The sequence below is a fragment of the Oreochromis aureus genome, linkage group 3 (assembly GCF_013358895.1).
Source record: "Oreochromis aureus strain Israel breed Guangdong linkage group 3, ZZ_aureus, whole genome shotgun sequence".
NCBI lineage: Eukaryota > Metazoa > Chordata > Actinopteri > Cichliformes > Cichlidae > Oreochromis > Oreochromis aureus.
Genome location: NC_052944.1, coordinates 99125932 through 99151543, shown reverse-complemented (window position 1 = coordinate 99151543; position 25612 = coordinate 99125932). Strand labels below are relative to the sequence as shown.

The 25612-nt window shown below is 46.0% G+C and overlaps 1 pseudogene; it reads right to left on the bottom strand.

Moving 5' to 3' along the window:
- Positions 1-16953: 16953 nt before the first annotated feature.
- On the bottom strand, positions 16954-20789 carry LOC120434814 (annotated as a pseudogene).
- Between the last annotated feature and the right edge of the window lie 4823 nt (positions 20790-25612).

The following is a 25612-nucleotide window of genomic DNA, read 5'->3' as shown; positions in this document are numbered from 1 at the left end:
AGCTGCACAAAGGCAAAGCTATTCAGTTGTTGCTGTGAGTTATTTAAATGGAGGATGGAGTCAGACTTTAAGCTGCTGGACTCAGTCACTATATCCTGTTCTCCTCATAGAACCTGGATACACAGACTCACCTGTGACACAGTGACACACAGTGTGGGCTACACACACATTAGAAAGTGGATCAGTCACACTTGTGCAATCATTTGTTGTGCTGGGCAACCATGAACACTTTGAATGACCATTAATGGCATTGTTACAGCAACATTCAATCATGAGTTCAAAAGTAGTGTATTGTGTACTTATTTTAATATTACTGCAGTGTGAGAAGTGCAACATTCAGTGTGCAGAAACAAATCAGGTGCTTTCTAACAGCAGTATTCCCTTTAACACAGTAGCAGTTCAAGTATTTCTGTCACTCTGAGCTGAAACATGAATCTAATCAACTCAAATAGCAAATCAAAGTTCTTTGTCTCTGCCAGGACATCAACATTTGATCTATTTTTTTTTACAAAGTTCCCCTCACAGTCCGGAGCCACCAGCATAACATTATAACAGGCACCTTTGATCAGCAGCAAGTGAACATTTATAAATGTGTGTTTTCAGAACAGGAACCAGCAGAACTATTTTTCTGTTATCAGGTAGCAGCACAAACGCTCATCAGCTCATTTACTGTGCAGGGACTTAGAGTGTGTGAAGTGTGTGTTTGTACTGATTCAGTTGAAAGGACTAAATGTTACAGTCCCTGATAATGCATTGCTTTAGATGGAGAGGCTCTTGAGGGATGGCTGTTATGAGGAAAGCCCAGAAACTTTGCCAGCAGCACACATCGTTGTGTGCCTCAACTTTCGGTCTTTTACCCAAGCTAATCTGCCATTTTCCTTCCTTGGTTAGGTTTAGGGATTAGAGATCGATCTAGATTATCATTTTAAATTTGGGACACATCGTCAGTAGTGGACCTTGGATTCATCAGGTGTTTCGCCCATTATCACTAGACACCCTCTAGACCAGGGGTCGGCAACCTGCGGCTCTTTAGTCCTTATAGTGTGGCTCCGCGTGGTTTGGGCAAATAAATTAGAAGTATTTAGCTGAAGTGTATTTTATTTATGTTAGTTCTTTTTAACTCGTAGTTCTAAATTGGAAGATTATTGTGATATTGAAATATAAAATTAAAATTATATTCTATTATTTTTTCATCGCTCAAAATAAGAGTCACACTCGCAGAAGCCGGTGTACCCGCCGAAACGCCATGCATTTATTGAGACTTTCAACCCCAGGTAGGCCAATTATGGATCTTCGTATCCACATTATGTCAGCAGCTGTTCTCCACCGTGAACTATGTTAAAGACAAACACCGCTCACGCCTCACAGATGACAGCTTACAGTCCTGCGTAAACTGACTTCGTATAGCCCCGATTTGCAGAGTCTGTGCGCAGAGGTTCAGGAGCAGAAGTTCGATTGTAAACAAATCACGGCAGACCCGACGATGTTTCCATGAGCACGCTTTTGAGCATCTCTATATTGAGCACTTTTCACACACGGTTGCTGTACGCATACAGCCGGCTGTAGCTTTTCAGCTCACAGCCCGACACACACCACCAACAACACAACAGCACAGATAGCGCAGACGTTAAGCCATTTCTTTAAGAGTTCAAAATGTGTTGATTACATAAATATAATTTAATTTTCTCTGTTGCACTTCATGGATTTCATAAGCAGCACACCTTAGTTGTTCACACAAAGCATAAAGATAAAACACAATATATACAGTGTTATCTTTATTTTAGATGTCAAAAAGTATTTGCGGCTCCCAGTGTTTTCTTTTGCGTGGAAACCGGGTCCAAATGGCTCTTTGGGTGTAAAAGGTTGCAGATCCCTGCTCTAGACACTAGACACCCCTGCCAGGGTTGATCAGGCCCCTCAGTGTGTCACTGGTTTATGTTAAATTGTTATTTCCCTTCTTCTTCTGTTTAGTTTCCTACAGTTTATTTTCCATTCACTGCAACTGAGAAATAATACTTACTACTTTAGCATTTATGGAGCCTCATTTCTTCAAAGGGATAGAAAAGGTGACAGAGACAAGTAAGACAAAAGGGACAAGATAGGAGAGAGGAGAGCCGGAAGGGGAGCGTCTGGTCTGGCTTCCCACACCTTCCGCCGAATCGGGCTGTTCGCTCTACCTCCCCACTGCCTCCCAGAAAAGGGAAGAAGAGCAGAGGGGAGAAGAGTGGAATATTTCTTTTCTCTCGTGGTTAGCTGACTGCCTTAGCTGCCCAAGTGATGTCAGCCCTTTTTAGCCATAGCCAGTGACTGGTCCTCTCAGCAGTGTTAGCTAGTTCTCTTATAGCCTGCCGTTGCGCCTGTCCTCTGATCCCGATCTCTCTAAGCAGCTTTGCTGTTGCACTGGCAACAAAGCCCCTGCACCCCACTTCCACCTGGCGTACCTTGATCTTCCTCTGTCTTCTGCCTCAGATCCAAGTCCATCTGCATCTGCCAATCCCCGGCCGCCTTTAGCGGGCCCAGGTCTGGGTTTGAGGGGCTTGTCCTCGGCTTGTCTCCTTCCCGGACAAATGCTGATGAAAACTGACTCTCCTCTTGGTTCTTGAAAGATTTGAGCGTTGATGGATTTTCTTTTGCACTCAACTTTCTCGGCTAGACACCTGAGAACCTGGTTGTGTCTCCATGTGTATCTGCCCTCAGTAAGGCTGGTCCTACAACCAACAAAGATGTACTTGAGTGTGGCTGGAACTGTACACAGATTTCCCTCCAACAACCCTCTGTTCCTTCAGTAAGTTGGTGACTGAGGCCCGAACTTCAGCCTCTCAGATCTGGGTAAACACTTGAGCTCCTTGAATCTGGCTCCAGTGCAGCAGCAGTTTTCACATATACAATGTTGGCATTTTGTTTGCGTGTCTCCAGGTCTGTTCTGAATACAGACTTGAATTTGACCACGTAGGCGGGGTCATCATCTGAGCTCTCCATCACCTGAGAGAGATGACAAAACACAGGCAGAATCACAGAGCATGAAACCAACTTTTCTCCTCCCAGAAGTTCAGTCACAGACCTGCAACAGAAACAAGAATCAAAGCTTCAAATGACGTAGAGCATTCATTTACTTATATACACAAACATGTCCTCTACATATTCATGCTGTATTTACACACACGTATGTGTGTGTACCCTAACCCAGAGGCTGTTTGTCTCTCACACACAGACAGGACAATGAGAAATACATCATGTTAAATATACCTGCAGACTTCCAGCTGTGTTTCCAACCTCTGCACTCTGTCCGTGTCAGCTGTAGTTGCCATGGCAACCTTGGTGTTGTGTGTAGGGGGCGTCCCTGAACGGCTGCTCGTTTCTGCTGATCCTTTTGAATCATGTCCAGAGTGAAGTCCATCTGGTTGGACTGTCTTGTATCAGTGACTCTTTCTTTTGTCCACGTTCAGTTTGTTGCTGTTCTAATTCTGCAGCGTTTGCTGGACTGTGTTTAAAGTGGCCCACAAGGTCCTGTATTCTTCTTGTGATGGTGTGTCTTGAGCCTCATACATGCCGTCATTTGTTGATCCTAAGAACGTTCCTCAGACCGACTTCTTCAACAACACTAATCGGCCTGCAGTTTGTAGCTACTCACTTCACTATGGTGTTTGTTAGCTTGTCTTTCTTTAGTTTATCTAGACTCCTTCCACAAACTGATCCAACGTAGTCTGCCCAAGCCTCCCACCTCTGTTTGTTTGGGTGGTTTGTTTGCTGCCATCAACAGTGTGTAATGCATTTAAGTGATACTTCAGACTTGAAGTACTCCAACGATAAAAAACTCAACTTTACTTCCAAATAACTTTAGTTGTATCAACACTGCCCTCTGGAACAGTTTAAAATGAACATGTCAAAGATCTGTACCTGTCTCCATGTTTCTGACCCAGCCCCTTTGTTTCTGTCCTGGGTCATGGGAGCTCTGCAGGAGTATTAGGCCCACCCTCAATGCTCTCATTGGTTGAGACGCATAATGACGCCCATTTCAAGCCAGCACTGATCAACATCCCTCCTGTGACCCATGGCTTTTATATTCAGAGCCAGTGAGCACTTTCACAATAATCATGATTTTTAAAACTCTGTTAATGTGCAATAAAATAATTGTTGTGTTAATCAATTAATGAGTTAACGAGATAATAACAGGTTAACTTGCACTAATAATTAGACTTTGGTCACAAACTGATGTGATCTCCATGTTTCCTGTGTTGGACTGTGGATGAGTGTGAGAACTGAATGTACTGAGTAACACTCAGTGTTTAAATATGTGTCAGTTCCAGTTTTAGAGCTCTAAAGTGCAGCTATCATGTTAGGAATATGTTAAGAATAGACAGAAACACTGAGGTCAAATCTTTATTTTACCACTCGCTGCATTCTTGATGTTCATGAATTCACCAGGTTCATGATTGTCTGCAGCATTAATCTCATATTTCCATCTAAAGTGTTGAATTTGACTGTTTGATGTTCTTTATGATCTCTGGCACCAGTTCATCTGTTCTGTGAGCGTGCACAGATCCTGAAGCAGAAAGCCTGGGTTAACAGAGAAATGATCATCACTGTGATGATGCTCATCATCTCTGACTGGGATTTGAGGTTTTGTCAAGCAGCAAAGAAAGCCTGGCTATGTTTGACTGGGTGTGGAAGCAGCTCCCAGTTTGAGTTCAGGAGACAGACACCCTCTCTACTTTGAAGATCAGCTTCAAACTTTCCTTTTTGATAAAGCTTATAGTTAGAGCTGGATCAGGTGACCCTGAACCATACCTTAGTTATGCTGCCATAGAGATGAATAACAGATGGATTGTTGTTTTGTGTGTCTGCAGTCTGTCAGGCTGTCTGATCACAGAGGAAGGCTGTACTTTTCTGGCCTCAGCTCTGAGCTCCAACCCCTCCCATCTGAGAGAGCTGGACCTGAGCTACAATCATCCAGGAGAGTCAGGAATGAAGCTGCTGTCGGCTGGACTGAAGGATCCAGGCTGGAGACTGGACACTCTCAGGTATGGAGAGAAGGTCTGATAGAGGAGGAAGAGCTGGAAACATTTCCTGTGTCCTTCAGTCACTTCCTGTTTGTTTCCTGCAGATGACACATGAACAATCACACATGCAGGAATATTTTCAGGGACAGACACACTAGTCTAGCTGGATAGTACATGGATATTTATGTAGGGGGTCTCCAAGGAGTCTGTTTGCAGGATCAATTAGGTCACAGGTGTACCTGAGATAGATGCCACTGTGTACCTAATAAAGTGTCAGCCATGTGTATGTTTCCCATGCTGTATGTCCACAGTGACAGAAGGATGAAACAAGGATGTGAGTAATTTCAGTCTGTGTGTTCACAAAGAGGCAGACAGGAGCAGCTAACATTTGGAAATGGAAGCTTAAATAATGACAAACTCTACATTCACAGCTGAATTCACAATAAATTTGTTCTCAAGTGCACATTTTTCTGTTATTGTTCTCAAACAACAGAATGAGAATGAAATATTGATTCTAACAGGGCCCATAAACAGCATTAGCTTAGCAGCATTAGCTTATCAGAGTTTCCATCATGGTCACACAAATCCTTAGCAGAGCAAAGTGGCCTACTTAGCATTAGCTGCTCAAGTTGTAGAAAGCAAGAGAAAACAGTATTAGCATTAGCTGCTAATGGCAGCCTACTTAGCATTATCTCCTCATTAATATAATGCTAATTCACATCAAATTAGCATTAACTGCTCATATTATTATAAGGAAAGAGAAAACGGTACTAGCATTGACTGCTAATAATTATTCATCCCTAATTAGAATAAGCCGCCAAAAGCAGCCTACTTAGCATTAACTCCTCACATCGTTGTTACCCAACAGAAAAGAGTATTAGTATTAGCTACTATCATTTTTAATAAGTAAGAGAAAACAGTGTTAGCATTATTAGATAATGCTAACTCACATTAAATTAGCATTAGCTATTTACAACAGCGTACTTAGAATTAGCCGCTGACATTGTTAAAAAGTAAGGGAAAACAGTATTAGCATTAGCGCATAATACTAATTCACGTCAAAGTAGCATTAAGATAAGATAAGATAAGATAACCTTTATTAGTCCCACACGTGGGAAATTTGTTTTGTCACAACAGGAAGTGGACAGTGCAAAAGTTATATAGCAAAAATTAGAATACAATAAGATTAAATACCGTACACAACTGTACAGAATAGAATAAAATAAAATACTATATAAAGTAAAATAAAATAGAATAAAATATACAATAGGATAAAAATAGAATACAAATGCTATATACAACTGAGTAAAAATACAATGATGCCAGAAAAGATTATTGCACATGTGTGGAAGTCTTTGTTGTGCAGTCTGACAGCAGTGGGGAGGAAAGACCTGTGAAATCTCTCCGTCCCACACCATGGGTGCCGCAGCCACTGAAGGAGCTGCTCAGGGCTGTCAGAGTCTCCTGCATGGGGTGGGAGATGTTGTCCAACAGGGATGACAGCTTAGCCACCATTCTCCTGTCACTCACCACCTCCACTGGGTCCAGAGGGCATCCTAGAACTGAGCTGGCCCTTCGGATCAGCCTGTTCAGTCTCTTCCTGTCCCCAGCAGAGATGCTGCCGCCCCGGCAGACCACACCGTAAAAGATGGCTGAGGCCACCACAGAGTCATAGAAGGTCTTCAGGAGTGGGCCCTTCACTCCAAACGACCTGAGTCTCCGCAGCAGGTACAGCCTGCTCTGCCCTTTCCTGTAGAGGGCTTCTGAATTATGAGTCCAGTCCAGTTTGTTGTTCAGATGAACACCAAGTTACCTGTAGCTGTCCACAGCCTCAATGTCCATACCTTGGATGTTCAGTGGTTGGAGTGGAGGATGTTTGTGCCTGCGGAAGTCTACCACCAGCTCCTTGGTTTTACTGGCATTGATCTGGTGGTAGTTCAGCTGGCATCAGTCCACAAAGTCTTGAGTCAGTCCTCTGTACTCCTTGTCGTCCCCATCAGTCATCAGGCCGACTATAGCAGAGTCATCAGAGAACTTCTGCAGGAAGCACTGGGTGGAGTTGTGGGAGAAGTCTGCAGTGTAGATGGTGAAGAGGAACAGAGCCAGAACCGTTCCCTGTGGGGCCCCCGTACTGCAGAGGACCCTGTCCGACACACAGCCCTGAGTCCTCACATACTGTGGTCGGTGAGGTAGTCCAAAATCCAGATAGTGAGGTGATGGTCCACTCCAGAGTTCTCCAGCTTGTCCTTCAGAACCGAGGGAAGAATAGTGTTGAAGGCACTGGAGAAATCAAAGAACATCATTCTCACAGTGCTCCCAGTGGTCTCCAGGTGAGCGAGGGAACGATGTAGGAGGTGAATGACGGCATCATCCGCTTCAATGCCAGGCTGGTAGGCAAACTGAAGTGGGTCCAGTGATGAGCTCACCAGGCGCCGAAGCTGAGCCAGGACCAACCTCTCCAGGGTCTTCATCAGGTGGGATGTCAGAGCCACCGGCCTGTAGCTGTTGAGGTCCTTGGGGCATGAAGTCTTTGGCACTGGTACAACACAGGAGGTTTTCCAGAGCTGTGGGACTCTTCCCAGCCTCAGGCTCAGGTTGAAGAGGTGCTCCATCACCCCACACAGTTGGTCTGCACAGGACCTGATGACCCTTGAGCTGATGCCATCTGGGCCCGCTGCCTTCTTGCCATTAATCCTCCTCAGTTCCCTCCTAACCTGGGTGGTTGAGAGAGACAGGCTGGAGCCTTGTGATGAGTGTGTATTGGATGCTGTTGTTGGGGGTGGGGAGGCGTGAGCAGGGTGAATAGAGGAGGTGTGAAGTGTCTGAGGTGTCAGAGGTGGAGCAGCAGCAGTGGGGGTGGGTGAGTCTGCAGCCGATGTTGGAGACTGCCTCATGGCTGAATCAAATCTGTTGAAGAAATGATTCAGTTCATTTGCCCACCTCACATCCCTCCCAGGCAGAGAGTTCTGATGTTTGTGGCCTGAGATGGTTCTGAGGCCTCTCCAGACTTCACCAACATTGCTTTGCTGAAGCTGGTTCTCCATCTTCTGCCTGTAGCTGTCCTTCCCATTCCTTATCAGTCCCCTCAGCTCTCTCTGTACCCTTTTCAACTCCTCTTTGTCTCTGGATTTGAAGGCCCTCCTCTTCTGCTTGAGGACGGCTTTAATTTCTGGGGTAATCCAAGGTTTGTTGTTGGAGAAACACCGTACAGTCCTGGTAGGTACGGTGTTATCCACACAGAAATTAATATAGTTAGTAATGCATGTAGTAAGGCTGTCGATGTCCTCTCCGTGGTCGTCACAGATCACCTCCCACACAGTCGACTCAAAACAATCTTTAAGAGCCTCCTCGCTCTCCTCCGACCATCTCTGTACTGTGCGGGTGGCTGGTGGCTCCCTGCGCACTAAGGGCTCATACACAGGGACAAGGTGACAAGGAGTCAATAACGGTAGCCTACTCAGCATTAACTGCTCACTAATATAATGCTAATTCACATCAAATTATCATTAGCTGCTCAAGTAAGGAAATAAGGGTTAATAAGTTAATAAGTTAATAAGGGTAAATTAGCTGCTCAATAAGGAAAGAGAAAAACGGTATTAGCATTAGCTGGTAATAATTATTCGCCCCTAATTAGAATTAGCCGCTAATGGCAGTATACTTGGCATTAACTCCTCACATCGTTATAATGCAAATGAAAAGTGACAGCATTATCGGATAATGCTAACTCACATCAAATTAGCATTAGATAATAACAGCAGCCTTCTTAGCATTAGCTTCTCACATTGTTATAATGCAAGGGAAAAGAGTTAGCATTAACAGATGATGCTAATTCACGTCAAATTAGCATTAGCTAGTAATCGCAGCCTCCTTGGCATTAACTCCTCATATCGTTATAATGCAAGGGAAAATAGTTAGCATTATTTCATGCTAATTCACCTCAAATTAGCGTTGGCTAATAATGGCAACGTACCTAGCATTAGCTGCTCACATTGTTAAAATTGAAGGAAATATAGTATAAGCATTAGCTACTCATATTGTTAAAAAGTAAGAAAAAAATATTGTTAGCAGTAGCGGATAATGCTAACACACATCAAATTAGCATTAACTAATAAAGGCAGCCTTCTTAGCATTAGCTGCTCATATTGTTATAATGCAAGGGAAAAGAGTTAGCAAAAACATTGTTAGCATTAGCAGATAATGCTAATTCACCTCGAATTAGCGTTGGCTAATAATGGCAACCTACCTAGCATTAGCTGCTCACATTGTTATAAAGGAAGAGAATATGGTATTAGCATTAGCTGCGAATGCTTATTTACCGAAAATTAGCATTAGCCACCAATTGTAGCCTATTAAGCATTAACTTCTTAATGCCAAATGAAGTTAATTAATGCTAGATAGGGTTAATTGAAAGGCATGTAGTGTTAGCATTAGCTACTGATATTGTTATAAAGCAAGAAAATATGGTATTAGCATTAGGCAGTCTACTTAGCATTAACTCCTCACTAATATAATGCTAATTATATATATCACCATCAACGCCCGGAAAGCAGCGGGTCCAGATAACATCCCTGGTAGGGTGCTGAAAGACTGCGCAGAGGAGCTGAAGGATGTCTTCACAGACATCTTTAACACCTCCCTGAGGCAAGCCACTGTCCCATCATGCTTCAAGACTGCCACCATCATACCTGTGCCAAAGAAACCATCCCCAGCCTGTTTCAACGACTACCGCCCCGTGGCACTGACACCCATTATTATGAAGTGCTTTGAGCGACTAGTCATGTCACACATCAAATCCACCCTGCCTCCCACCTTGGACCCATACCAGTTCGCATACAGAGCTAAAGCGATCCACAGAGGATGCAATCTGCTCTGCCCTCCACCCAGCCCTAACTCATCTGGACAAGAAAGACTCATATGTGAGAATGCTGTTCATAGACTTCAGCTCAGCATTCAACACCATAATACCACACAACAACTCATCTGTAAACTGGACAGACTGGGCCTCAGCACCTCCCTCTGCAACTGGCTGCTGGATTTCCTCAGCCAGAGGCCTCAAGCGGTGCGTGTGGGCAACAAGGTCTCAAACAGCATCACCCTGAGCACGGGGCTCCACAAGGCTGTGTGCTCAGTCCTCTGCTCTTCACCCTGCTGACACATGACTGCACAACAACCTACAGCTCTAACCACCTTGTGAAGTTTGCGGACGACACAACGCTGGTGGGGCTCATCACCAAGGGCGATGAGACCCACTACAGGAAAGAGGTTGAGCTCCTGACCACGTGGTGCAGAGACAACAACCTCCTGCTAAATGTTAGCAAGACCAAGGAGGTTATTGTCAACTTCCAGAGAGGCCACACCTGTCACCCCCCATTGACCATCGACGGCGCTGCGGTGGAGAGGGTGAGCAGCACCAAGTTCCTGGGGTGCACATCAGTGAGGACCCTCCTGGACCACCAACACAGCATCACTGGCCAAGAAAGCACAACAGCGCCTCTACTTCCTGCGCAAACTCAAGCGGGCAAGTGCTCCACCACCCATCCTGACCACATTCTACAGAGGAACCATCCTTTCCAGCTGCATCACTGTGTGGGGCAGTAGCTGCACTGACTATAACAGGAAAGCTCTACAACGCATTGTGAGAACAGCTTAGAGGATAGTTGGTGTACCACTCCCCTCCCTGCAAGACATCTACACCACCCGCCTCACCCGCAAAGCGATCACAATTGTCAACGATGCAACCCACCCCGCGCACTGTCTGTTCAGCCTCCTGCCCTCTGGAAAGAGATACAGAAGTCTCCGCTCCCGCACTACCAGGCTCACCAACAGCTTCATCCACCAGGCTGTGAGACTGCTGAACTCTCTCCCCTCCCGGCTCCCAGCCAGCAGAACCACCAGATTGGCAGGAGTTTAGGAAGACAGACTGGACTTTTTTTTTTTTTTTAATATTACCTTATTGTTAGGACTGTTTTTGTTGTGCATCTGCACTTTATTGTTGTCAATGTCTACGCATGGGACAGTGTGAAACGTAATTTCAATTCCTTTGTATGGCAAGTACATTTGAAGAAATTGACAAATAAAACTGACTTTGACTAATTCACATCAAATTAGCATTAGCTGCTAGCATCAGCCTACCTAGCACTAGCTGCTCACATTGTTAAAAGGGAAGAGAAAACGATATTAGCATTAGCTGGTAATAATTATTCACCCCTAATTAGAATTAGCCACTAATGGTAGAAAAAGAAAAGAATTAGCATTATTGAATAATGTTGACTTTGGCCCACTGGAAAAGTTCAGAACTAAAGATTTAGGAGTGTTTCTCGATAGCGCGTTCTCATTTGAGAAACAAATAAATTCTGTTATTAAAACCAGCTGTAAGGTTTATATTGTTGATTGTTATTTATGGTTAGAAATATTTACTCATATATGCTTAGAGTTTGATAATCGATTGCATAATGATAGAGGTTTGATCCTTAGTAGTCTGCAAAGACTCTGTGTGCCTTCCAGAGTGCTCTGGCATGCACACACAGCTTGGGGTCATGAGAGAGGTCGTACCTTCTCTTACTGATTTATGGTATAGGAGGACACCTACTCTGTCTGCTTAAGTATAAGAGCCCTTTGTTAGGGGGACCGCTGGACTCTTAGCACCAGCTTTGGGGTCACAGGGTCACATCTGGAACACACACACACACACACACACACACACACCTACACTATGCACAGACTGGTACTCTTTGTTCATACCTGTGTAAGACTTCATATGTTAATGAACTTATGCATATTCATGTAACCTCATAAAGAGCAGTGTTACGAGGAAGCAGACGAGAGCGACTGAGGTCAAGTGAAGGAACGGCGCTGTCACAGTTCTCTCCCTCATAAATTGTCTGCTTCCAGCAGTGGCTCTGTGACGCATCACCAGGTTTTTCCACTGGTTACCAGTACGTCGTAGAATCCACTTCCAGATCTTGTTGTTTGTCTTTAAGTCTCTGAATGGATTGGCTCCATCTTATCTCTCTTTAACAAAAATAATCCAAGTCGAGCCCTCAGGTCTGCAGATAAGCAGCTTCTGACCAGAACTAGACGTAAAAACAGAGGTGAGCTTTATCGATCGCTGCAGCCAAACTCTGGAACAGTCGCCCTTCACATCAGGTCGTCACCAACACTCGACATTTTTAAAACCCGGTTGGAAACACATTTGTACTCTGTAGCTTTCAATTCTGACGAGTCTTTATAGTAATTACTGTGTATGTTTCCTATTTTATCTCTACTCTGTGCAGCACTTTGGCTCAACCTGTTTTTAAATGTGCTGATAAATAAATGTAGATTTCTTTGAATAAAACAGTGGAGCCGAGCTTTGAGCTCAGTGTGTAACAGTGTGTGTGTGAGAGCCATGTAATGTCCATGTGTGCATGCTGACTGTGCTGCTCTGACCCCCCTCCTCCTTTCAGGGTGGAGCCTGCTGGAGTCCGATGGTTGAGACCAGGTCTGAGGAAGTGTAAGTGTGTTTTTAATGGGATTCATGAAAACAAAGCAGCACACATTCAACCATCTTCATCATGTCAGGAGTCATCATCAAAGTGTCAATCAATGAAAAGATGATGGATCAATAACTGCAGCTGGATTGTGTTTGTTCTCTCCATCAGATTCCTGTCAACTCACAATCGACACAAACACAGTGAACACAAAGCTCCAACTGTCTGACAACAACAGGAAGGTGACACGTGTGGAGGAGGTTCAGTCATATCCTGATCATCCAGACAGATTTGATTATTATCAGCTGCTGTGTAGAAATGGTCTGACTGGTCGCTGTTACTGGGAGGTCGAGTGGAGAGGAGTCGTTTATATATCAGTGAGTTACAGAAGCATCAGAAGGAAAGGAGACAGTGACTGTGGGTTTGGATACAATGATCAGTCCTGGAGTCTGTACTGCTCTGATGATGGTCCTCGTTCTGTCTGTCACAATAACAGAGACACATCCATCTCCTCCTCCTCCTCCTCCTCCTCCTCCTCCTCCTCCTCCTCTGTCTCTAACAGAGCAGCAGTGTATGTGGACTGTCCTGCTGGCACTCTGTCCTTCTACAGAGTCTCCTCTGACACTCTGATCCACCTCCACACCTTCAACACCACATTCACTGAAACTCTTTATCCTGGATTTATGTTCTGGTCTCATGGTTCCTCAGTGTCCCTGTGCTGAGTGGAGTGTAAAGAGTGTCTCCTGTTAGAGAAACACTCTGACTGTTGAACAGATAGTTCAGTCTGTACATCTCTGTCTCTTTCACTCACAAACACGTTTTCAGATTCATGGATTCAATCAGTTGATGTTTGAAACTCTTCTAAATGATTCCTTGTAAACTTCTTCCTCTTCAGTCACAAACAAACAGGAAGTGATGTCACATGTGTTCCTGTCCACACAGCAGAATGAGTCTATTGCTGACAATCAGTGATGTACAAACAGAGTGAGCATTTCTGAGGCCCAAAATAAACTGAGTAGTTCACTGAATGAACAATGGACTGTGAGCTCAGTTCCTTCATCATTAGTATGGATTATATATGTATATGTATTATATTAGTATCATATATATCAGGTGCTGCTGGTTTCAGTCATTGTGCAAATGTGCTGTTTGTAAGGTTGTAAAGCTGCAGTCAGCTGAGACTGAAGAAGTCACCTGATCAGTGAGCAAACGTTTCTGAAAACGTCCAGATGAACAGAATCAACCTTTTGGGATCAGCCAGCAATGCAGCATCATTGTTGTTCAGGTTCAGAGGTTTGCAGGAATGAACTGATGACCAGAAACAGCTGCAAAGTCCAATAAAATACCAGCTGGAGTTCAGCTGCATTTGAAGAAGTCAAAGAAAATTAAGGATGGCAAAGGGCAATGTTTTCTTCCAAAGAACTGAAAACATGGTCGACGCCTCATTAGAAGAATAATCTGGACATTTGTGAGGAACTCTAACCAAGAAAGCAACACAAGAAAGCAAAGTCACACAGATCCAACAGACAGTAAATACAAAGATCAGGATTTATGAGAGTAATCATTATGAGTCTGAACACATGATCACTGAATGTTAGTCTCCACAATAATAAGCTAACACAAGCAAACACAGCTTTCAGCTCTTATTTTGAAACTTATTTAGAGAGCTGTGATGTGAGCGTGCCTGGCTCTGAGGCACTTGGGTCAGCCTCTGTTGTTTAGAAGTGTTACAGACTGTGAATGACACAGACCTGTCAGTTTCATGTTTGTCTGTAACACAGCTCAGGGGCTCCATGCTGAACGCATCCATCCAGTGTTATTGATCCAGTACTAATACCAGCATTGGGATCAATACTACAATACACAATCACATGTGTCCACGTGATGGATTTGACCAGCTTTATTCATTAATGATCAATCAACTTATTTACTGCATCTGAGTCCAGCTTCATTTAAATGATCCAACCCATGAAAATGACATCAGTCCTACAGAAGCACTTAATGCTAACAGGAAGTCATTTATTAAGGTGGAATAACACAGAGAGACACACAACCACTCACAGTTAACCTGACCCCACTAACTGCATGTGTTTGGACTGTGGGAGGAAGCCGGAGTACCGGAGAGGACGCACACAAACACGGGAGAACATGAAGCTCAGCACTGAAACAAAGATGGTGGATTTGACCTCAGGACCAGGTGCATAATTTCCAGGGGGGTTAAAGGGGGTCATGACCCCCCAATAATCAGATCAGCCAATATAATTTCATCATTCCAGTTTATAAAATTATGAATTATCTTGAATAAATAGCTTGTTGATTTTCTTTAATCATTTCAATTATCCATCCATCCATTTGCTTCCGCTTATCCTTTCCAGGGTCGCGGAGGGCGCTGGAGCCTATCCCAGCTGTCATAGGGCGAGAGGCGGGGTACACCCGGGGTTCATGTTTAATCATCTAGTAATGTAACCCCGCCTCCTTCGCTGCATACTTGGTGTTACCCAACCAGCTTTCTCTACCAAACCTTCACTGTTTGCTGTATGTTTGTTAGCGCAGTCGCTGGTGCCAGAGACTGCCAGTGACTTCAGTCTGAGGGTTTGAAGTTTCCATGTCTGTGTGATGTGTGGTGTGAAGGCTGCTGGTTAAACTGGGACTCACTGTTTAAAGCACTGAGTGCTCATAGAGAGATGCTCCATGAGTCCCAGTACAGACTACAAACATGGTGGAAACTTAGCTTTGATATCCACACACTCTGCACGTCTGTGAGTAACTGTGATGAAGATGTGCAGAGATCTGTGTACAAACAGGAGAAAGACTGTAAAGACTCTGTGCTTCTAACAGCCTCTGTTAACATATGTGAGGCTGTTTGTTGTTGTTGCCATGGAGCTTTTCACTGTTTGGGTCAGCAGGTCATGTGATCAGGTTTGTTCTGTGAAAGCTCGACGATGGTTCAGTGTCAGGGTTTGTTTGCATTCATCAATAAATATCTAAATAAATCAAAGACTCCATGTTTTTTCTTTCATCATGTGACCTCTGCTCATCCATCTCTGTGTGTATCAGGATACATTTAGTTCATAATACACAGAAAAATCAGAGTTATTACCTGTATTTTTTTTTTATTATAACCTTTATTTAACCAGGAAAAATAATCCCATTGAGATTAAGAACCTCTTTTTCAAGGGAGTCCTGGCCAAGAGGCGACAACACGTTAAAAATTACAAAGTTACATACATATTGTAAAATAACAATTACATTTTAAACAACAATTTTCTCTGGCTCTCTCAATCTAGACTTAAAAGCATTTAATGAAATAAGATCTGCTATCTTCCAATCTTTTTGCATCTTGTTCCATGTGGATGGGGCAGCATAAATAAAAGCCCTCTTTCCCAGTTCAGTTCTGGCAAATGGAACATTAAGCAACAAAAGATCGCTTGAACGCAAGCTATAGGAAACAGTGCTTTTCCGTGTGAGCAGATCACAAATGTAAGTGGGCATTTGACCAAGCAGGGCCTTATAAATAAAGATGCACCAGTGAGCAAATCTCCTGGAGGACAACGAAGGCCACCCCACACGAACATACAGATCACAACAATGGGTCAAAGCCCTACAGTTTGTAATAAACCGTAAAGAAGCATGATATACTGAATCGATCTTTTGAAGACACTGGGCAGAAGCATTCATATACAGCAGATCACCATAATCTAAAACAGATAAAAATGTAGCATTCACAAGACGCTTTTTTGTCTCAAAGGAAAAACAAAATTTGTTTCGAAAGAAAAATCCCAATTTTAATTTGAGTTTTTTCACAAGATTGTCTATGTGAGGTTTAAAGGTCAAAGAATCATCGATTAGAAAGCCAAGATATTTATACGTATGGACCACTTCTATGAGGTCACCCTCAAGAGTGGACACCACAGGGACAGTTTGAGAAGAATTCTTCATGTTTGAAAACAACATTAGCTTGGTCTTATCAGCATTAAGAACCAATTTCAGCTCCAAAAGTGTGTGCTGAACCACGTCAAAAGCTTTCTGCAAGGATTGTATTGCTTTTTCGAGGTTTGAGCCAAAGGAATAAATAACTGTGTCATCAGCATAAAAATAAATGTGAATGTAATAAATGTGAAAGTAAAGATTCCTGCAGTGATAACCAGGCAGGACTGAAACTGTCACCACGGTAACAGCACCGTCCATCCACAGGTGAGGGGAGGAGCAAAAAGAGGGACTTTCACCATTTTATACTAAAAACTCTCAACTAATGTTTCTAATATGAAACAAATAAGCCCACATTAATGTGAGCATTTATTAAATTGTGGAGGTAAGCATCAATGACACAGAGCTCTCAGTTCTCACTCCTTCTTTATTCGTCTCTCTAATAACTGCTCATATCGCGCCACCAAACAGAGGAACACACTTCCTCAACACTGGATGTGAGTGGAGCCCTCTAGTGGTCCACCACACATGCCCCCCCCCCCGAACACCCAGCAGAACTAGTCCAGGACCCGGGGCTTAAGCAAACGGCCGGAACGGCTGAACCAGGGGGGTGGGGAACTGACAGAGGGCAACCCAGCCCGGAAGCGAGGCTGGCACTGGCGGTCAGAAAAAGCTGCAGGCGACTCGGACTCCGTTGATTGTGGGTCGCTCCTGGGGGAAAAAACAGAATTCATCAGCCCGGTGGCAGGTGGGCGGCCGCGGCGAGGGGCCTGGGCCGGGACCACCTGATCCTCATGCATAACATGTGCAGGCTTAAGTCTGTCAACCGAGACAACCTCCTGCCGACCGCCAAAGTCCAAAATGAAATGTTTGTTGCCTGGTTTAAGAACCCTGTATGGCCCGTCATATGGGGGACGCAGCGGAGTCCTATGGGCATCGTGCCTGATGAAAACAAAATGAGCAGAGTCCAACGAACTCAGAACAAAAGTGTCAGCCAGGCAGTGGTGCACAGGACCAGGAACAGGAAATGAGTCTCGTGGGGGGCGAAAAGGCAACAAAGAGGCATCAAAACATGGGGGAGGGCTCTCAGGCAAGAATTCCCCGGGGACCCGGAGGGGCTGGCCGAGGACCAGTTCAGCCAGGGAAACCCCGAGGTCTTCTTTAACCGCGCTACGCAATCCCAGCAAAACCCACGGAAGACGGTCGACCCAGTCGCCACCTGTCAAGGAAGCCCGGAGTGCAGCCTTAAGAGACCGGTGAAACCGTTCGCACATCCCGTTAGCTTGCGGGTGGTACGTCGTGGTGCGGTGGACCTTGACCCCCAGGCCGTCAGCCATGGCAGACCAAAGCTCAGAAACAAACTGGGGGCCCCTGTAATGTCAGCAGGGGGACCGAAACGTGAAACCCACGTCGACAAAAATGCTCTGGCCACCGTCGCCGCTGTCGTGGACGCCAGGGGTATCGCCTCCGGCCACCTGGTCGTGCGGTCCACCACAGTCAAAAGGTGCGTGAAACCCTGTGACTGCGGCAAGGGACCAACCAGGTCCACATGAACGTGATCGAAACGCCTACCGGGATACGGAAAGGTTCGAGGGTGCCTGTGTGTGCCGTGTGGATTTTCGGCGTTGGCATGGGATACAAACCGCTGCCCATTCTTTCACCGTCTTGCGAAGGCCCGGCCAAACGAACCTGGCGCTGACCAGCTTGACCGAGGCCCGGACGCCGGGATGAGAGAGGGCATGCACCGAGTCAAAAACACGACGACGCCACGAAAGGGGAACCACCGGGCGGGGGCGGCCGGTGGAAACGTCGCAAAGAAGGTGCGGACCGCCGCCCCACACCGGGTGTCCTCCAGCACGAGGCCCGTTTTGCGTTGACTGAAGGGCCAGGATGTCCGGTCAGCATGTTGCTCGGCGGCCATGGCAGCGTAGTCGATGCCGACATACACCGGAGAAACCAACACGCGTGACAGACAGTCAGCGACGTGATTGGACTTACCAGCCACGTGCTGAATGTCTGTGGTAAACTCTGAAATGGCCGCCAACTGGCGCTGCTGGCGGCGCTCCATGGGTCAGAGACCTTGGACATCATAAACGTCAAAGGTTTGTGGTCACATATACGCAGTAAAGTTGCGACCCTCGAGGAAAGAACGAAAATGTCGTGTGGCGAGGTGCAGGGCCAGCAACTCCCTGTCAAAAACACTGTACTTGCGTTCGGCATCCCGGAGCGTACGACTGAAAAAGGCGAGCGGTTGCCAGAGACCTGAAACTCGCTGTTCCAACACCCCACCCACTGCCACGTCGGATGCGTCGGTGGTCAACGCGATCTCCGCCGGACGGAAGCGGGTGTGCCAGCAGGGCGGCGTCAGCCAGCGCAGACTTGGCTGCGAAAACGCATGGACGCTGCTCCGCAGCCAGTCAACCGGATCTTTGGCTGTTTTACCTTTTAAGGCAGCATAGAGTGGCTGTAGCAGGTGGGCAGCTCTGGGGAGAAAGCGGTTGTAAAAATTTATCATCCCCAAGAACTCCTGCAACGCTTTAACCGACGTGGGGCGCGGAAAAGCTGAAACGGCCTGGACTCTGTCGGGCAACGGAACCACACCTTCAGCGGAAATGCGGTGCCCGAGGAAATCCAGAACAGGCAACCCAAACTGGCACTTGGAAGGGTTGATGATCAGGCCGTGCGCTGCCAAACGCTGGAAAACCTGGCGCAGATGGGACTTGTGCTGGCTCGCTGAGCAGCTGGCCACCAATATATCGTCCAGATAAACAAAAACGAACGGCAGCCCACGCAAAACTGAGTCCATCAGCCGCTGAAAGGTCTGGGCGGCACCTTTCAGGCCAAACGGCATGCGCAAAAACTCGAACAAGCCGAAGGGGGTAATGACAGCGGTCTTAGGAACGTCTTCGGTGCGCACGGGAACTTGGTGATACCCCGCACCAAGTCAATTTTAGAAAAAATCGACGTTCCAGCGAGATTGGCAGAAAAATCCTGAATGTGGGGGATGGGGTAACGGTCATTCTCCGTGGCATTATTTAAACGGCGGAAATCTCCGCATGGCCGCCACCGACCGTCCGATTTGGGCACCATGTGAAGCGGAGAGGCCCATGCACTGTTCGAACGCTGTACAATGCCAAGGCGCCCATGGCTGCAAACTCTTCCCGAGCGACGGACAGTTTCGGGGTCGAGGCGGCGCGAACACCGGGGCCCGACCGTGGGAATATAATGCTCAACCCCATGCTTCGTTACCGTGCCAGAGAAATCAGGGACAGACAGCGATGGAAACTCTATAAGCAAACGCTGAAAAGCATCCCCGGAGGTCACTACATTAGCCCGAATCAGGGGCTCGGCAGCCCGAGTAAAACAGGGTAGCGAAGAAAACGAGAGAGCATCAATTAAACATCTGTTAGCAACATCAACAAGCAGTCCATGAGCGCACAGAAAATCAGCACCTAAACTAGGTACGGAGCTAGCGGCAACAACAAAGTTCCACTGGAAATCCCGGCCATGAAAACAAACAGTCACCAACCTTTCCCCAAACGTTTTGATGGGAGAGCCATTAGCTGCCAGGAGCTGCGGCCCACAGTTCGCTGCTAGTCCGTCGGCAGCGGTAGGGGGAAGGAGGCTCTTCTGGGAGCCGGAGTCCACGAAAACGCTCTCGAGCGCCGAGTCCTCTATGAAGAGCAGCCTTTCTGTATTGCCAGCGGTCGCGGCTGCTACAGCGCGCTGGCGGGTCCGCTTCCTGGCCGTGAAAGCGCAAGGCGGCAGGCAGCGACGCGCTCTGTCGCCAAAACGCTGATGGTAGAAACAGATGTTCTTTCCGCGGTGCCGGCGTGTAGCAATCCCTGCCGTCAGCAAGGGGGTGGATGCCCCGGGGGAGGCAGGGGGAGGCAGGTGGAGGCGTGGAAGGCGCCGCCGGCGAGTCCGTAGCCAGGGCGTGAACGTTGAAAGTGCGGCTAGCCAGGAGAATGCGATCCGCTTCTTCAGCCAGGGAGCGATAATCCTTCGCAGGCAGAAGCGGGGAGTTTGCAAGGACAGCTCTCACGGCGGCCGGTAGCTGGCGGAGGAAGAGGTGGGCGAAGAGGAATCCCCCGTCATCCGGCCCGAGCAACGATAGCATGTCCTCCATGAGCTCGAGCGTGGTACCGCCACCCAAGCCTGACAGGTTGAGGAGCTTTTCGGCTCGTTCAGCGTCGGAGAGGGCATAGCGCCGAAGAAGCAGCTCTTTAAGGGCGGCGTATTTCCCTTGGGCGGGTGGGTCCCGGAGGAGCGTCATCGCGCGACGGGTGGCCAGCGGGTCGAGCGAGGCCACTACATGGTGATACCGTGTCGTCAGCCGAGATGCCGCGAAGGCGAACTGAGCCTCACGTGTACGAACCATGACGGGGGTCATGGAGCCAAAAGTCCGGCAGTTTCAGCGCCACAGCGAACGTAGCTGCAACAGGAGGCGGAGGACCGGCGTCCGCTGATGCCTCCATAGCGGAGTCTGCGTCATCTGCAGCCCGTTGCATGCTCGAGTCAGGGGTCACCAATGTGGAGGTAAGCATCAACGACACAGAGCTCTCAGTTCTCACTCCTTCTTTATTCGTCTCTCTAATAACTGCTCATATCGCGCCACCAAACAGAGGAACACACTTCCTCAACACTGGGTGTGAGTGGAGCCCTCTAGTGGTCCACCACAAAATAATAATAATAATGATTTCCTCCTGATCTCATTTCCATAGCAGAGAAAACTGTGGTGTATATTGAGGTGGAGGGTGTGGTCTATGGCTCAGGTGTAGAGTGAGGGTGGGGTGCACCACAGCAGCATGCTGGGACTGCTGAGGGTGGAGGAGGGAGTGATGATGACATCAGAGCTGCAGCAAAGCAGTCAGCAGCACAGAGACCAGTGAACACACAGTCTGTTCATCTTTGCATAGATACAATATATAGCACAATATTGAATGACAGAGACACGCTGTGTGAGCTTCCACAGATACACTGACGTCAGTATCCAGAGTCCTCCTGCTGCTCCCCCCTCAGAGCCCCGTGATCAGCACCAACACATTCAGTTAGATGACAGAGTCCAGCTGCAGCTAGAATCAGCTCCTCTCCGTGAACAACAGCACAGCGTCAGTGTTTCACACTCAGTGAAAGGAGGAAACACCAGAAGAACACCATGTGTGCTACGTTTCCCAGGACACACTACAAACTGCACAAATACAGAGCAGCACGTGGAAGGAGCTGGAGCTGCATTTAAAGAGAAAAGACAGCGTGATGTCCTGTATGGACAGGTGGAAGGAACCAAGTCCTCAGCTGAAACACTCGTGTTTGTCCACAGACAGGAAACACAGCAGGAAACAAAGAAGTGCAGCTCATGGAAAACACACTTCCTGTCAGTCAGAATGAGGCTGGAGCCAAACACAGAAAGGTGTTTTTGTCCAGATGAGCCCAGAGAAGAAACACGAGTGTTCACAGACATCAGAAGCTCAGAGAGGTGAAACATGAGGTTGGAGTCCTCGTCAGCATTCAGAAGAGCTGCTGTGAAACCCTGAGTACTCATGACAGACTCTGATGGCACAAACACATCATGATTCAAACAGAAAGACAAACATGGAGCTCCTGATCCTCCTGCATGAGAACAAGCTGACATGAGCGCTGTGTCTGAGAGTGTCTCCCTGTCACAGTGACAATAACACAGCTGCTGCTCACAGTCATTAAACTGACCTGAGGTCAGCTGCTAGCACGTCTCTGTGCTCCTTACATATGAACCATGTGACCTCACATCAGTGCTGTGGATGACTATAGTCATAGAAGAGTAGAGCTGTAGCAGGTGGTGTGAGGAGGAGGAGGAGATGGTGTATTCTAGTTAACGCAGTACTGAAACACTCCAGCAGAGGGCGCTGTTAAGTCCTTATTGTAACACAGTTACTGTGTGCAGTTATACTTCATACATAATCTGCACTTATTTCAATCAGACATGCTGTCAGTAAATGATTGGTTTCTATTGATTCTACTTCCTGTTGACTAGTTTGATGACAGTGAAACAATCACAGCTGATTGTGTGATGATGTAAACTGTCACTGTTACATTCAGTGTGTGTGACATAATGTTAGTGCAGCTGATAACAGCCTGGTTCTGTTAGAAACACATGAACGTGTCCATAGATCAGTGTGTGTTTAACATGAGAGCTTCAGCCCTGCTGATGTGTTCAATAAAGACATGCAGGAAAACTGATGAGACTCTGAAATAACTCTTTATATTTATAATGTAACTCTGCATCAAAAGAACAACAAAGGATCCCAGACAGGTTTATGTGAACAAAGACGATGTTTCTGTGTTTCTAACAGTTTGACATTATTAGTAAACAGTAGGGATGGGCATCGAAAACCGGTTCTTGTTGAGAACTGGTTCCCACTGTTTCAATTCCTTGGAATTGTTTGCCATTTTTGCAAACGATTCCCTTATCGATTCCAGTCGCCCTGAGTGACGTCACCACGTTGCGGAGCGTCATTTACCTGGCAGGAAACATGGCGGCTCAAACACTCAAAAGTTTGTTTATACTTTACCAGAAAGGATGACAACAGGGCAACTTGCAATACTTGCAAAGTAGATATTTCATTTAAGGGAGGAAACACTACGAATATGCGAAAGCATTTGCTCACAAAACACGCGATGACCTTAAATGAATGTCGTGTTTTTACTTCCGCTCCGGACTCGTGAATCACAACCCAGCTGCAGCGGTAATGTTTGCACGTCCTATCCCGTTAATGCGGCAGGTAAATAATCTACTAACAGTGCATATTATGTTAGCGCGATCTGCTTTATTACAAAACCCGCCATCACTGTGCATTTAGGTGACTGTGATGAGAGAGACAGAGTCTGGCAGTTCTCGCTGCAGTCTACCGGTAGCATCTCCGTTCAGGCCAGGATGAATGTCACCGTGCAGTGACTAAGTTTGTGGTCAAAGCCTTGCACCCATTTGTCACAGCAGATGCCCCCGATTTTCGGTAAGTGAAGGTGTTTAATTGTAGGCAGGGACATTACTGGATATTCTTGTGTAATTGCTACAGAATAATTTATGTTATACTACAGAAGAATATTTATTTTATTATTTTACATTTACATTTTTTTTTTCCTGGGGACCCTGTGACACCCCATTGAAGGCTGGTTCTCTTGAGATCGCACTGTTGGGTTTGTAAGGCCATGTTACTCCTAAATTTCTATCTTGTTCAAAGAGAAGATAAAAACAAAGTTCTAAGCTAATCGACCTTAGTGTTCTCCTTTTTCAAAAGAATCGATAAAGAATCGAATCGTTAAACAGAATCAATAATAGAATTGGAATCGTTAAAATCTTATCAATACCCATCCCTAGTAAACAGACTGCAGTGAACAGGATTTATAAAGAGCTTATATATAAAGATATGACAGCTGTTTGTTGATCACTCTGTGTTTGGACCTGATCAGTCCAGCTGTTTACTTGAAATATGTTCATTTACCTGTTCTGTTATATTTATGTTCTTGTCTCTGTTGAAAAACACATTTTAATGTCCCTCAGATTTTTCTCCCAGATGAATAAATATAAAAATGACACAAACTGACTGCAGCTACTTTTTGTCCTTTCTGTCAAAAACCTTCATGTGACTCATGAGAGACACGTTTCAGCTGTTTGTGACAGATCAGAGGCCAACAAGTCATTTCTAACACTTTCCATCATTGTTTAGCACAAACACATGTTGACACAGCAGCGGGGCTGCAGTGAGAGTCAGAGCCAGGAGATAAAAACTCCTGTTTGACCACAGCCTCAGTTTGTTCCTGCACTTCAAACACTTCCTGTTGTTGACTGGGTGGAGTCAGGAAGCCAGCGAGGCCCTGCAGGACTGAGACTGCAGACTGGGACGTGCTCTGTGATGGAGATCAACAGCATCACTGACTGTTTCTGTGAGGACACCATCATCCCAGCAGGGCTGTTTCCCAACAACAAGCCCTGGACCATCAGAGACCTGAAGCTGCTGCTGAATGAAAGAAGAGGATCTTCAGGTCTGGAACAAGGACGAGCTGAGAGTGTTAATAACGTTACTAATGTTCAGTTACACTTTACTAGGTCACATCTGTGACACACGTCACTTAAATAAAGAAGGAAATATTGGCTCTGTTTTATCTGCTGGGCCCAAAAGTGACTCCCCGTATTTAAACTGCTATGAACAACTTGTTGGTCTATAATATGTGAAACATGTGTCAAATGTCTCCATCATGAAAGATATCAGGTCATCTTGAGCCACAAAAACATTCCTATCATGAGGTAGAAGCTGGAATCAGTTTGTTGCAGACGTTTATATATCCCATATTTATCCAGTTAAAGTCACATTGAAATTCAAAAATGTCTTTTCAAGAGTCGTCTGTCCAAGAGGAGCAGAAACTGCAACAAATATAACTTGTCATGTGTACATGACGAGTGATGAAAATTCAAAGTCAGGCTTTCAAAGGATGTCAGACTTGGTGTCTCTATCTGTGACTGTCCCAGAGGAACCTACCTGAGGGATTATTAAAGATCTGTCTATCTAGAAAGACTTGCATTGATTCACAGTGTACAATTCTTTCTAATCTATTAACATCTTCCTCCAAATCCTGTTTCTGCTGCATCAGAAGGGCTCAAACCTCCTGCTGTTGTCTGCTGGACCATCAATTCTACTTTATGATGATCTTCAAAGATAAAAACGTGAGTTTATTTGTGAACTCTGTGAAATGCGTCTGATGTTTAGTTTGAACCAATCCTGTGTCAGCTGCAGCCACATCATTGCCACGCATACAAATGGCTGCGTTCCTGTTTAGACCTGCTGGCTGTCAATGGGCTTCATTCCATTTCAGACTGCCGGTGGTCGCTGTGATCTAAACTCAACATGGCTCCTGTGTTAGAAGAGCCTCTGATTTTAAACTTTGCACATTGAATAGTTTCTTTCCAACACTATGGAGCTACCAGCCCAGTATATGTAGCCCACAGTAGATGGAGTTATCAAGCTGCACTGACAAACATCAGGACTCATGTGATCCCTGCATGTGGACCTTTCACACATGGATCCAAGTGCAGATTCAACTCTGCATTACATTTGACTTCAGCTGTTACACACTTTCATTTTCTAGCTGTGTCACTTCCTGCTTTTTGGATCAGAGAGTTTATCCATGTCCACAAATGTTTGGCTGCACATTTGTATCATCTATATTTTCCAGTCTTCATAC